This window comes from Mirounga angustirostris, unplaced genomic scaffold, assembly GCF_029215605.1.
Source record: "Mirounga angustirostris isolate CCGP_5_RB_7025 unplaced genomic scaffold, mMirAng1.0.hap1 SCAF_10, whole genome shotgun sequence".
Lineage (NCBI taxonomy): Eukaryota > Metazoa > Chordata > Mammalia > Carnivora > Phocidae > Mirounga > Mirounga angustirostris.
The window spans coordinates 122869123-122882218 of NW_026991718.1; the positions used below are offsets into that span (position 1 = coordinate 122869123).

Here is a 13096-nt window from a genome sequence, read left to right on the forward strand (position 1 = left end):
TTCATAAGCAATATACACGTCACACTGCTTCCCTCTGTACACAGAAGTACAGAAGTTTCATTTGTCTTCCCCTGCAAGCACTCTACAAATGCAAGAGGTTATTATGGTCTCTCCTGATCACTGCTATTCCACGTTAATCCCTAAGGCAGTGCTGCCTCTTTCCATGTCCCCCAGGCCTTGTTCAGTGAATTCTTTGGGATTTTCTCCCAGAGAAACAGTTCAGCTCCACCACAATGGCAGTCGAAGGAACCAGGCTGAGCCTGGCATTGTGGACATTGGCCTTCTGACCTGTCAGGTGCTTCCTCCCTCAAGCATGTTGTCAGCCAGCTTGTAGTAAAATACTTTTATGTTGCATTTGTTGGTAAGCTCCTCAGTCACTGAATTTCAGAAGTGGAAGACCCCAAAACCATCATTTTATTGATGGGGAAACCGAGGTCGAGGGAGAGAGATGACTTGTTTGAGGCCATTCATTCAGTTCGGAGTGTGACTGAGACCAGAACCGAGTTTTCCAGGCAGCAGACCAGTGCTCCTTCTGAGCCTTGCACTTGGGCACGTGTCATCTCCCCTAAGTGAAGGACAAACATACACTGTACCCAGCATGCACCTAGGAAACTTGGAGAAATTGAACGACTTAGAAAATTGAGCAGGAGCCTAACGAGGCTAACGATCTCCACCCTAACGAGGGTATTACACACCAAAGAAGTGAATTAAAACACAGCAAAGCAAACTAGATTGCTCTCAGTCAGCAGTGACTACAAGGCAAAGGGACGTAATGCCAGGAGCCCTGGCCCAGTGAGTGGATAGGAAGCCTTTTGTCACTAAGGCTGCGCTGTTGAAAATTGAAGGAAGGATGTTAGGCAAATATGACGGCCTGGGATGAAGTTACAGCCCCCCGGCTCATTGTCCAGAGGAAATGGATATCCCCCGTGGACAGAGAGGTGGAAACTGAGCAAGGGAGCTGAGTGGTTGACATCATCAGGCTGAGCATTGGGTTACAACAAATGGGGACTTACTTGGCCCGAGACATGGGAAACACCCACTAAAACCTCGAAGTGCATTTCATTTAGAGACACACAGAGGGAGAGAGGGCAAGAAAGAATCCAGACTGCACCGCGGGCCTGGTCTGCTAATCTCGCCAACCCTCAAAAGGGAGGCGTTTTGAATCCTGCTTTCTTAAATTCTCCCTTCGCTTGTGACTGAGGAGCCCTGGACTTTGGAGAAACTCTTTGCTCTTGTAAGTAGAACTTTATTCTCCACCGCCACCCCCACCCCCGGGGAGAGCAGGGCTTGGAGGCAGAGCTGTCTGGAGAGCTTGGCTGGCTTTATTTATTTATTGCTTTTTTTTTTTACAGCCTGTCGGTCACAAAGTGTCTATTTTTATATTATGATATATTATTGCTCTGAAAATTATGGCTTTGTCTGAAACTGCCTGGGGCTAGAGTCTGAACTCAAGTTTCACAGATGGGCTCCATTCAAACGCTGTTTGACTTTTTTACCCCAAGAACGCTGACAGATCGGCTAGAGCTTTAAAAGCAGCTCCTTGCCCTAAAGATAGGTGAAGAAGTAAGTCCTTCCTTAGACATTGAGGTTTGTAAAACCTTTAGTCTTTTCTCTGATTACAAAGGAGGTACAAACAATTTTAGACACCCTAGAGAGAAATGTCTCTGGAATTGGCAATTCCTTGTAATCTTCCCCTCACAAATACAAGATTGGTATTATAAATGTAAGATACAGAAATGATCGGGTTTCTGAAGTTAGTTTATCTCATGCACCCCACTGCCACAGCAGCTGGGCAGACTCCTGAGATGGAAAGAAGTGTCGAAGACTTTAACTTTGGCTTCATGGTCTTTTTATTGCTTCCTTTTTAAAATTTGCTGCTGATGCCTAGAAAGTAAACAGAACAAACATGTAAGTAAGCACTTCAGCATTTTCTTTCTTGGGGTCTGTGCTCAGGATTCTAAACCAGGGGAGCCATTCTGTGCAGAGGGGAAGGGAGAGGCCTTGTTGCCCCAGGCCCCTCACCAGTGGGCTCCTGAGCTGACCATTCTCCTGTGGTTTGAGGTACGTGGCTCATGGCTCGCAGCTGCTGCGTGCCACCCACCTCCCCTGCTAGCAGGTGGAAATAGTTGGGAAATCATGGTTAAAGAGGAAAGATTTCAGCTTTAAGGAACAAAGGGCCACCCACGGAAACTTTGTGGCCCTGAGCAAGTGTTCCACACTCGCTGGGACTCAGTTTCCTCTTTTGTACCTAAATAAGGGGACAAAACTAGATGATCGCTATATTTCAGAATTCAGCTTGAAATGAACCGTCCGTATCTCTTTTGCTTTTGAGAAGAATCCTTAGGGCTTGAGGAGCAAAGTACTCTTGGTTTTCAGTATCCCAGAGTGGCTAAAAACCAGCACCTAGAAGGACAATTAAAAGAGGACATAAAACAGGCAACAGTAAGTTACTTCTGAGTTTTTATAGTTTTGTAAGGTTTGGTGTTCCTGAAGAAAGTCAGTGTGGTGTGCGTGTGTGTGCACAATAGGGAGGGAGGAGAACTAAGAATTAACACTATTGTGTGTCTCTAAAGTGCTCAACCCCACGTTATGCTCAGCCTTTTACATAACCTAAGGTGGTCAGTGTCATTGTTCCTAAGTCCACTGACTGAGGGTTAATCTCCGGTATGTTCCCATATCATACTGAACGCCTTCGTCGTGTTCACCTGAACTGTGCTTACGTAATTACTGGCAGAACTTCATTCACTGGGTCTCCCCTAGACCATGTGTCCCCTCTCGTGAGTTTGTCTCATCCATACCATAACCCCATTACCTGGTAGAAAGCCTGGCACGCAGGTCCAGAGGAGACCTAGCATACTCAATTTTAACAGAGCCCACCATCCTAGTCCCTAGCTTGGCAAAAAAAGAGAGAGGAAAGGAAGGGAAAATCCCTGCTGCCCTTCCTCCTCCATTTCACCTAGACACGGCCTCTGCGGCTTCAGGACAGCATGGCTGGAGCCAGAGTGCAAAGAAAAGCAGAAGATGTTGTCAAGTCTTGGATTTTTGAGTTGCCAAGGTTTCAGGTGTTGGCCGTTTAAGGGATTTTTATCTTTAAGGCTGTCAGAGACTCCAGCCCTCAGGAAGATGCAGTATTTAAAAACCGCTTGAATGAAGATCATGGTTACCAGGAGGGTTCTCAAAGCCCGTTGGCGTATCCAAGGGTTTTGGTCTTCTCCAGCAGTTCAACCCTTTGAAAGTGGACCATTGCTGCCCTGGAACCACCCATGGGCAGTGGGCCTTCAGCCTCCACCTCAGCCCAGCTCCTCAAGATCTCCAGACTTCGGCTAATTAAAAAAATGGCCCCAGCCTGGTTGGCTCAGTTGGTTGAGCGTCCAACTCTTTTTTTTTTTTAATTTTATTTTTATTATTTATTTGACAGAGAGACACAGTGAGAGAGGGAACAAAGCGGGGGCAGTGGGAGAGGGAGAAGCAGGCTCCCCACAGAGCAGGGAGCCCGATGTGGGACTCGATCCCAGGACCCTGGGATCATGACCTGAGCCGAAGGCAGTCGTTAACTGACTGAGCCACCCAGGCGCCCAAGCGTCCAACTCTTGATCTCAGCTCAGATCTTGATCTCAGGGTCATGAGTTCAAGCCCTGTGTTGGGCTACATGCTATGTGTGGTCCCTCTTCCTAAGATGGTGGTGAGGAGGTGATATTCTGAAAGGAAGGTACATACATGGTTTGGGGTTTTATTTTTGTTTGAATTTGAATGTCTTTAGCAGGTGTGTTCTCCAGTTTATTACTGTCTGTGCCATTTGCTTGCCCATCTGTCACCATCTCTAGTCTCATACCTGCCCCTTGGCCCCTGTGGACGTTTACATTTGTGACCCCTGGGCTGGTGGGTGTCCACACTCTCTGTTGCTTCAGACTATGTAGAGTTCAGTGAGAAGTTGGGGAGGGTAGCAGTAAGAGCTCTGTCCTCACCACCTCCTAGTGAAGACGTCTCGGACAGATTACCTCATAGAGGCTGCTTCTCTTCTGTGAAGTGGGGGTCGCAATTATACCTACCTCCAGGGGTACCACGAGGATGAGACAGGATAAAGCTTGTAGTGCACCTGCTTGGCACAAAAATATATACTTGGGATTGGCTACTTTATGGTTTCCAGAAAGAGAATGTTAGCCAATGTATACAGGCCCTGGCCCCCTCAGTCATAGGTTGGCATTTGTATGAGGGATGTAGGGTCATCTCTGAATTGATCAGTGTTGAAACCCCTTGGAGTTGCCATGCTGGCTCTTTCAGCCAAGCCTTAGCACCGTTTCTTATCACTCAGTCAGGCGCTCAGACCAAAAACAGAAGTGGGTGCTGTTCTCCTGGGACTGGAGGATGCTGGCCCAGCCACTTAAGGAAGAAACTGGTGGCAGGTGTTATTTTCTGAGTGTGACAAGAAGCTGAGTTCACCCAATTAACTGCTGAGTGTTTTCACAAGGGGCCAGAAGTGATTCCTAAGTAGAGACAGATGTGGAAAATCTAAAGTTCTTGGAAACAAGTCATTAATCATGACCCAAGGCTGAGCTCACTACCTCCTGGAAATCTTTCAGAAAGGCCTTATGAAAACTTCGAGCACCGCTCATTCAAAGAGTGGTTCCTTTGGAAGCTGCAATCAGCTGCAATGCTGAGGGATTCTGAACTGCAGATTAAAATGCATTCGCTCTTACTTGAGGAGGCCGGCATTTCCTAACTTTATTTAAAAGAAGTCTCTTTAATCTTCTAAGAAATTACTACTCTTCAACTTGGCTTTTCCAAAATGAATAATGGACCTTCAGGGCATTCTAGAAATGAAGTATTGGTAGCTGATGCGTTCTTATTATGTCCCAGGGACCTAGGTCAGTCATTATGCTTAGTACTTTATAGGCGTGGTCTCTGCCTTTCAGTAAATTACACTGAAGGCGGACTAGTACAAAGCACGAGGGTGGAGAACGGGGCTATGAGGAGACAGCCTGTGGCCTTGTGAAGTTCTCAGTGTATCAGGAAAGACAGGTAGGTGAATGAACAGTTGCAATGGATCCGCATCTAGTGGATGGGAGTCCTGGTCTTGAGCTGGTTGATTACCCCCACACTTCCCCTCCATTTCCTGATTCTCAGAGCTCTACCAGCATCTGCATTAGGGAGAAATGAAAGCTACACCCTGCTGAAGCTTGCGCTCCTGGCACCTTCCTGCCCAAGGCTTCTGACGAAAGACAGGAACTGTTCCTCACAAATTGCAGGGGCCCCACCCTGGAGGACCCTGAGTCTACAATCCTAAGTTTAGTAAGGAGACATAAGGACGGGTGATTCTGCAGTCTAAGATCACCACTGGATTTTCTGCTGGTTTGTTTTTATAACATTTATTGAGGTGGTTTGTTTTTTTTCCCAGATTATGAAATTAGAACATGTTCATGGAAGGAAAACTAGACAGTACAGAAAAACACTTAAATCATCACCCAGTGGTTTCACGTCTCTGATTTTTTAATAAGGCATGGCTAGGTCAGAGGTGAACTTTGTTAGATCTCTTACACACATTCCAGTTTGGCACCAGAAAGTTTCTGCCAGTGTAAGAAACTCCCCTTTAGCAGTACATGGTTGTCCTGTCCTCACCCCCTATCCTCTCACCCACACACTACCACTGCTTTTCAGGTTTCACTTCTAATATTCTGGGCAGAGTCTACCTATCTCAAAGGTGCTCATGCCTTGTACTGCAGTCCCCTAGGTAGGAGAAGCCATTGTCTGTGGTCGGTTAGAGGCTGTAGCTTTCCTTTGTACTTTCCTGTGTGTGAGCAAGAATTCATCCACTGTTCAGAAGAACCCTTGTGTTTAGGCATTACACAAGGCGCTATGGGGAATACCAAGGTAAATTAGACTTCTAAGTAGCTTGTAGTCTGATAGGAAAAAAAGACTCAGATAACTCTCACACAGGTCATTATGTGCCCCAAGAGAGGGACAGTGCCATGGAAAGCCTGAGAAAGGGGGACAGTAGCATTTGAATCAAGCCTTCATTTCCACATAGTTTTAGCTAATATTCATTCAGCACCTCATTATCTGCCAGGCACTGAGCAAGGTGATAGGTGGACAGTATTTCATAAAACAAGCATGATCCTTCTCATGGTCGTTCACAGCCTAGGATGTATGGTGGTGTTATGAAGTGAATAAACAGGAATGTGGTCAGGGCAGGCTTGTTTGAAGAGGCAATGTTTAGGGCGCCTGGGTGGCTCAGTTGGTTAAGCGACTGCCTTCGGCTCAGGTCATGATCCTGGAGTCCCGGGATCGAGTCCCACATCGGGCTCCCTGCTCGGCAGGGAGTCTGCTTCTCCCTCTGACCCTCCTCCCTCTCATGCTCTCTGTCTCTCATTCTCTCTCTCGCAAATAAATAAAATCTTAAAAAAAAAAAAAATTTAAAAAAAAAAAATAAATAAAATAAAAGAGGCAATGTTTAAAATGAGATGAGGTGTCCATTAGGCCAAGAGCTAAGGTAGGAGGTGGGGAAGAAGGGCGTTATAGGAAAGAATAATCCAGGTAGGGACAGGTACACATGTGCAAGGGCCCAAGGCGGGAAAGCATGTGGAATGTTGGAGAGACTAAAGGGAAGCCAGCGTGGCTGAAGCATAGAGGGGAAGGGAACTGAGGAAGAGGTGGAGGTAAGGGTTCAGAGAATTAGTCTGGGGCCTGATGATGATGATTAGTCAGTAGGCCTTTGTGGGTGGTATTTGCTGTGTGGGGGGTGGATTGAGGGGCAGTCGCAGTAGTCATGGGGAGAGAGGATTGGTGTTGTGTAGGACCACTGGGGGGGTGGATGGAAGAGGTAGATGGATTTGAAACTACTAGAGGTAGAAACTTAGTGGCTTCTAGTCTGTACCAGACCCAGGGCTGGGCTGTGAGGCCGTAGAGACAAAAGAGATACATCCTCTGTCTCCTGGGCTTTAGAGGTCTAGTGGCATTGCAGGTTGGGTAGGATGTGGGTGGGCAGACCCAGGAGCATGGGATTTCCTTCCCATAGTCAGCAGCTCTATTCCAGTAAATGAGCAAATTTTCTCTCCAGGGTGGCATAAAATATTGCTCCTAGACTAGAGTTATTTTCCTAAAGGGCAGGAAGAGCTGTTCCTCCCAAGGGCCTACTTTTATTCATTGGCTTGTCTGTAGTTCCCCTTTCTCCCTGTGATTTCATACCTGAGCTTCCTGCTGGACTTGGGGTTTGGAGACCAGAGTTTGAGTTGCAGCTCTGTTACCAACTTGCCACATGACTTAAAAAGATTCTGAACTTTTCTGAGTCATTTTCACCTGTAAGTGGGAATGATACTGATCTGATACCTGGGTCATTGTGAAGATGAAATGAGATAAGGTATCTTAAAGTGCTTTGTAAAATATCAAGTGCTGTAGAAATGTGAGGTATCATTATTATTTCAATGCAGTATTTATTACCAATGAAATAAAATAACAACAGTTAAAAGCAGAGCATTCCATCAGGGAAGGCCAGAGTGTACCTTGCACGTAACTCTGAAATGGCAGATTCGGTGTAGTAGCTGTCCTTCAAGAGCTTGTTGGGAATGCTGTTCTTCATCTCTTCTCTTTTATTTCATCCACTGGGATAAACCATTTCCTCTCCTCCTCCCGTCAGAGTGGTTTGCAAAAGCAAGCCATTTCACTTCTCTGGATTCCAGAACCCATTTGATGTAGAAGCCAAAGCATCTGCTTGGAGACCAAGAGAGCCTGTGAGCAGAGATGAGGGGTTTGTAGGCCTTTGGTTCCCAGCAGCCAGTTCACTCCCAGGAGTGTATTTAATTGGTTTGTGGGGAGGAAAGCAATCAAGGGCACCGAGCCATAGAAAACAGTCAACAGCACAGAATCAGCCCACACACCACCTCAACAGGGCAGTTTCAAGCCGAAGTTTTAGGCTTGCTTTTGGATTTTAACATGGGAAATGATTTTTTTTCCTAAGTAATATTTTTCCCCTTCTTAAATAAAAAGCGTAAGTTACTTAGGAATTAAAGTACCCCTTTTCCCCATCTATGAAGCTTTTTAAAAAAATTTGTCTTCCAGCTACTAAAACGTTCTATTTTGACCAAAAAAGAAAGTGACAGTAAGTGGAGTTGACTATCCCATGTAAAGATAAATGGGTAGTATATAACATAGCTTAGCAGAGTTTTTCTCTGCTTGTCATTGTTTTTGTTTTCATTAATTTTCCCTAAAGTAATACATATGCTCATAGTAACTAAACAATTTGAAGAAGTTATAAAGAAGAAGTTACAATCTCTCCTTTCCCCTTACTTCCCATTTCCATCTTTCTGAAATCAGTTTGGTATATATCTTTTCTCCAAGTTCAGGATGAAATGGATGTAGGGTTTGTGTAGATGTGTGGTTATTTGTTTTGTCGGAAGTGGGATCATACTTTTATTTTGTACTTTATTTTTCCCACCAAATAATACATCCTGGGTAGGTATAAATCTAATGCACCCTCTTAAGTAGCTTCAGGGCTGTAGACCTAGAGGTCCACAATATATTCAGCCATTTCTCCTTTGACAGATATTCAAGTTATGTTTTGCTTTCACTAAAAATATTGTTGTGTTAAATATCTTTATGTACATATCCTTCTCTGCTGGTGCTTTTACTTATTTATTTATTTAACTTGACATATAGCGGACACATAATGTTACATTAGTCTCAGATATATAACATAGTGATTAGACAAGTCTGTAAATTATGCTGTGTTCACTACGAGTGTAGCCACCATCTGTCACCATACAACAGTATTGTAACACCATTGACTATACTGGTGCTTTTATTTCTGTAAGTTACATTTTCAAAAATAATACTGTATATTAATGCACATGTTGTACATGTATTTGACATTTTAATAGAGAATATCATTCTACTATATAAAGAGTTCTAGTAATTTACATCCTTCCCAGAAATATAGTACTTCCATTTCCCTAAATCTTTACCAATATTAGATGTTCTTTCCCTTCTTCCCCCCCTACCCTTTGTCTCTCCCTCCACTCTCCATTCCCCTCCTCGTTCCATCCCTTCCTCTATCCTGTTTTATTCTGTGACCAATCTGATGGCAGAAAATGGTGTCTCATCGGTGCTTGCCTTGTATTTTCTTTACTACTAGTGAGATTGAACATTGTTTCATGTTAATTGGCCACTTTGTTTTCCTCTTCTCTGAATTTCCTTCACTTTTTCCTTAGGAATTTTTTGCTTTTTTTCTTAAGTTACAGGAGCTCTTTATATATTTATATATTAAAGATTCTATATGTATTGCAAATATTTTTCCTAATTTATTATTTGTTTATTAAATTTCTTCTGTTTTTTTCTTCAGTGTCTGGATTTCTTGCCTCGTTTAGTAATAATTTCCCCACCTCGAAGTTATATAAATATTTTCCTAAACATGCTTCCAATACTTTTATGGTTTTAATCATTTAATCCTGAACCTTTAATCCCTTTGGAATTATATTTATCCGTAGCAAAGAGGTAGTGGTCAAGCTTTGTTCTAGATATGCCAGCACCATTTATTAAATAAGCCATCTTTTCTGTTTTGCATTGAAATTCCATCTTTGTAAGGGGCGCCTGCGTGGCTCAGTCGTTAAGCGTCTGCCTTCGGCTCAGGTCATGATCCCAGAGTTCTGGGATCGAGCCCCGCATCAGGCTCCCTTCTCAGCGGGAAGCCTGTTTCTCCCTCTCCCACTCCCCCTGCTTGTGTTCCGTCTCTCGCTGTGTCTCTCTCTGTCAAATAAAATCTTTAAAAAAAAAAAAAATTCCATCTTTGTGATAAATAAGTTCCTTTCTTGTATCCATTTCTGAACTCGCTGCTTTAGTCCACAGACCTATTTGTCTGTTCTTATGTTACAACCATATCTTTTTCTTAAGTCTTTATAAAGTAAATTTTTATTATCTCTTAAGACAAATCCCCTGTTTACATTTTTAAATAATTTTCTTTCCTATTTCTTGGCTAAATTTTGGGGAATTTATCATTCCATGTGAACTTTAAAGTAATTTTAGCCATTTCACTGTCCCCAAAAAGCTATTTGTATTCTTATTGAAATTTAATTAAAACTATGTAGTAATTTGGAGAGGATTAATGTTTTTGGATAATTAGACTTCTCTACCCAGGAACATGCTAACTGGTTTGAAACTTAAGTGTTCTATTTCTATATTTCGTCATTTTACCTTAAAAGTTTTAAATAGGCATCATGGATATATTGTCTCAATTAAACAGTATTCCTGCTTATCCTGAATAAATAAGGACCATGCAAAGTTTTAGTTCTGATCTCTCTTTCATCCTTGACACTCCTACTGTCAAGTATGTAATATTGTCAAATTTGTGTTTATCTCCCCACTTAGCTTTGTTTCACTCAATCAGTGTTTTAAATTTACCAATACACTGTACTTACTAATTGTGCTCACTGTTGATTCCAAAATCTCACTCACTTTCTGTGTTTGGTTTCCTTTCTGTTGGAGAATGTTCTTGGAGTCAGAATGGCAAACTTGCTCAGTCTTTGTCTGAAAATGTCTTTTGCACTCTTGATATTTTAGAATTCTAGATAGACAGCATGTACAATGATTATGAAAGTTATGTGTGCTCTTTAAAAGTTTTCTTTTGGGGCGCCTGGGTGGCTCAGTTGGTTAAGCGACTGCCTTCGGCTCAGGTCATGATCCTGGAGTCCCGGGATCGAGTCCCGCATCGGGCTCCCTGCTCGGCGGGGAGTCTGCTTCTCCCTCTGATCCTCCCCCCTCTCATGTGCTCTCTCATTCTCTCTCTGTCAAATAAATAAATAAAATATTAAAAAAAAAAAATAAAATAAATAAAAGTTTTCTTTTCTTTTCTTTTTTTATTTATTTGACAGTGAGAGAGACAGCGAGAGAGGGAACACAAGCAGGGGGAGCAGGAGAGGGAGAAGCAGGCTTCCCACCGAGCAGGGAGCCCGATGCAGGGCCCAATCCCAGGACCCCAGGATCATGACCTGAGCCGAAGGCAGACGCTGAACGACTGAGCCACCCAGGCACCCCTAAAAGTTTTCAATCAAGGGACGCCTGGGTGGCTCAGTTGTTTAAGCAGCTGCCTTCAGCTCAGGTCATGATCCCAGTGCCCTGGGATCGAGTCCCGCATCAGGCTCCTTGCTCAGCAGGGAGCGTGCTTCTCCCTCTGCCTGCAGCTCCCCCTGCTTGTACTCTCGCTCACTCTCTCTCGCCCACGCTCTCTCTCTCTAACAAATAAATAAAATCTTTAAAAAAAAAATAAAAGTTTTCAATCAAAACAGAAATTTTTCATGTAAAAAATAAAAATCTTTCACTCCTTTTCCCCACAGTTTCCGAGTCCCAGAGAGAGTGTTAATAGTTTGCTGATGGCCTTGTTCTGTGTAGATACCAAAACTGTGTATGTGTGTACAAATGCTGAACTTTTCTAAGAATAAACAGTCATGTTCATATTTTTATTAAAAATGATGCACTTTTTAACAACAGAGCATTCACATTTTTCCTTGTCAGTACAACAAAATCTTTCTCATTCTTTGTAATAGCCGCCTAGTTTCTCACCGTATTGGTACACTGTAACTTAACTCTTCCTATTTCAGACATTTAACTTGTTTCTTCCTTTTTTTTTTTTTTTTTTTTTTGGCTATTACACAATATGTTTACTGAACATCCTTTTAGTTATTGGAACATACCTATAGCATAGATTCCTAGATACTTGGCTGACCCAAAGGATATGCACATTTAACATGTTACTAGATATGCTTGTCTTCCCAAAAGATTGTTTTAGTTTACAACCCTAGAGTGTGTCTGGCTCTAATTTTTGTTTTTCTTCTGGTCCCTTAGAATCTCCACACTGATTAGTCAACAGTGGAAAATCTGAAGAGATGCAAGTAGGAAAAAGAAACTAAACCAGGTGGGTAGTCACAATGCTCATACCACTCTACCATAGCAACCCAAGTGTTCGTAACCTTTCTTTCTGTTTGAACAAATAAAAGAAATAGGTTCTGAGTGAAATTAGAAAGGAATTTTGGTCCCATGAAGAAAAAGCAGGATGGCCCTTTACGGAAGCTATTCAATATCACACTGCAGTTTTACAGACCGTTTCTTTATAGCATCAGAAAAACAATGTACTTCTAGCAGCTCCAAAGAGAATGGGTTTCTTCAGCCATCCACTTATGCTGATGGAATTGTATACAGAAGTTATTAGCAAATTTAGGCATGATGCCAACTTCCCTGTCCACCAGTTGTGGCAGAGCTATTTTCATAAAGTCTAGGGCACATTATGGGAATTTTAATACTGTGATAGAGGAGCAAAAGCAAGCAAAACCCAGCCTGGAGAAGCAAGCACAGCCCACAGGTCTGATGAGGAGAGATGGTGCGGGTCCCTTCCAGTTGGACGAAAATCGCAGTTCATGAAACATGAATTGCCTGCTTGGAAGTATGGCCACTGGGTCAGTGTTCATATTTAAACATTTCTGGCATCAGTCAATCATTTTTAACAGCCTCTGATCCATGGTTCAGCCCCCTCCCCTCCCCACAACCTGCCCACCCTCTTTCGGCTCTGTCTCCCTTCAGTTAGAGCAGAATCTCCAGCCTCTGTTTCTTAGTCCAAGGCCTAGTAGTCCCGGGAGCTTGGGGGATTTCCATCTCCTTTGAATTTCTTCTCATGTCCTAGCTTGCCTCCAGCACCTAAGATTCCTTTTCTCTGTTGCTGGCAGAGGGAGAGTCTATCTGGCCGCTGCCCTAGGGCTGGAACTCCCCAGATGCTTATCAGCAGGGCTTCTGGGCCTTGCCCTACAGTAGCTTCCCGATCTACCAGGCTTGTGTCCTGCTCTGATTCAGTGCCCCTAGGAACCCCCTGGATGCAGCTGTTTGCAGTGACTAAGATGCGGCAGTCAGCTCCCAAGACTGAGTATCTGGCTACGGCCAGTTTAGGAGGGCAAGCCTTCAGAAGACCTCTGTTCCAGCTGCTGTGGGAGTACTGGGGCTCACAGCCACTGAACCTTGAGGATGCTGGGGTTATAGGAAGTCTAGAGCTGGGGTTTTTAGCCAGGGGGTTATGGGTAGCTTCTGGGATTCAGGATTTCCCCTGTACTTATGGGTACAGTATATA

General features: G+C 43.6%; 1 protein-coding gene across 13 annotated transcripts in view; it reads left to right on the plus strand.

Moving 5' to 3' along the window:
• PKIG (cAMP-dependent protein kinase inhibitor gamma) overlaps positions 1–13096 on the plus strand; it is a 102133-nt gene that overhangs the window by 68038 nt on the left and 20999 nt on the right. For 8 of the 13 annotated variants that reach the window (XM_064573218.1, XM_054510109.2, XM_064573219.1 and 5 more), the window contains 2 exons: positions 1068–1234; positions 11827–11896. The gene's annotated coding sequence lies outside the window, so the exon portion shown is untranslated. Of the gene's footprint in view, positions 1–1029; positions 1235–11826; positions 11897–13096 lie in introns of those variants that run through there. The other 5 variants (XM_064573216.1, XM_064573215.1, XM_054510115.2 and 2 more) reach the window with 2 other exon arrangements.